Source organism: Ascaphus truei, chromosome 6, assembly GCF_040206685.1.
Source record: "Ascaphus truei isolate aAscTru1 chromosome 6, aAscTru1.hap1, whole genome shotgun sequence".
Taxonomy (NCBI): domain Eukaryota; kingdom Metazoa; phylum Chordata; class Amphibia; order Anura; family Ascaphidae; genus Ascaphus; species Ascaphus truei.
Window position 1 is genome coordinate 126,717,549 of NC_134488.1, and position 1,796 is coordinate 126,719,344.

Consider the following 1,796-nt stretch of genomic DNA (forward strand, 5'->3'; position numbering starts at 1 on the left):
CCCCTCCACCTCTCTCCGCTCCCCCCCCTCCACCTCTCTCCGCTCCCCCCCCCTCCACCTCTCTCCGCTCCCCCCCCTCCACCTCTCTCCGCTCCCCCCCCTCCACCTCTCTCCGCTCCCCCCCCTCCACCTCTCTCCGCTCCCCTGCCTCCACCTCTCTCCGCTCCCCTGCCTCACCTCTCTCCGCTCCCCCTGCCTCCACCTCCTTCCGCTCCCCCCCCCTCCACCTCTCTCCGCTCCCCACCTCCACCTCTCTCCCCCCCTCCACCTCTCTCTGCTCCCCCCCTCCACCTCTCTCTGCTCCCCCCCTCCACCTCTCTCTGCTCCCCCCTCCACCTCTCTCTGCTCCCCCCCTCCACCTCTCTGCTCCCCCCCCCTCCACCTCTCTCTGCTCCCCCCCTCCACCTCTCTCTGCTCCCCCCCCTCCACTTCTCTCTGCTCCCCCCCCTCCACTTCTCTCTGCTCCCCCTCCACTTCTCTCCGCTCCCCCCCTCCACTTCTCTCCGCTCCCCCCCTCCACTTCTCTCCGCTCCCCCACTCCACTTCTCTCCGCTCCCCCACTCCACCACCTCTCTCTGCTCCCCCCCTCCACCTCTCTCCGCTCCCCCTCCACCTCTCTCCGCTCCCGCCCCTCCACCTCTCTCCGCTCCCCCCCTCCACCTCTCTCCGCTCCCCCCCCTCCACCTCTCTCCGCTCCCCCCCCCTCCACCTCTCTCCGCTCCCCCCCTCCACCTCTCCGCTCCCCCCCCTCCACCTCTCCGCTCCCCCCCCTCCACCTCTCCGCTCCCCCCCCCTCCACCTCTCTCCGCTCCCCCCCTCCACCTCTCTCTCCGCTCCCCCCCTCCACCGCTGCCCCCCTCCACCTCTCCGCTCCCCCCCTCCACCTCTCTCCGCTCCCCCCCTCCACCTCTCTCCGCTCCACCTCTCTCCGCTCCCCCTCCACCTCTCTCCGCTCCCCCCCCTCCACCTCTCTCCGCTCCCCCCCTCCACCTCTCTCCGCTCCCCCCCTCCACCTCTCTCCGCACCCCCCCTCCACCTCTCTCCTCTCCCCCCCTCCACCTCTCTCCGCTCCCCCCCCTCCACCTCTCTTTGCTCCCCCCCCTCCACCTCTCTCCGCTCCCCCCCTCCACCTCTCTCCGCTCCCCCCCCTCCACCTCTCTCCGCTCCCCCCCCTCCACCTCTCTCCGCTCCCCCCCTCCACCTCTCTCCGCTCCCCCCCTCCACCTCTCTCCGCTCCCCCTCTCCGCTCCCCCCCCCTCCACCTCTCTCCGCTCCCCCCCCTCCACCTCTCTCCGCTCCCCCCCCCCCCTCCACCTCTCTCTGCTCCCCCCCTCCACCGCTGCCCTCCTCCACCTCTCTCCGCTCCCCCCCTCCACCTCTCTCCGCTCCCCCCCTCCACCTCTCTCCGCTCCCCCCCCCCCTCCACCTCTCTCCGCTCCCCCCCCCCTCCACCTCTCTCCGCTCCCCCCCTCCACCTCTCTCCGCTCCCCCCCTCCACCTCTCTCCGCTCCCCCCTCCACCTCTCTCCGCTCCCCCCCCTCCACCTCTCTCCGCTCCACCTCTCTCCGCTCCCCCCCCTCCACCTCTCTCCGCTCCCCCCCCTCCACCTCTCTCCGCTCCCCCCCCTCCACCTCTCTCCGCTCACCCCCCTCCACCTCTCTCCGCTCCCCCCCCTCCACCTCTCTCCGCTCCCCCACTCCACCTCTCTCTGCTCCCCCCCTCCACCTCTCTCCGAGCCCCCCTCCACCTCTCTCCGCTCCCCCCATCCCTCCACCTCTCTCCCCCTCCACCTCTCT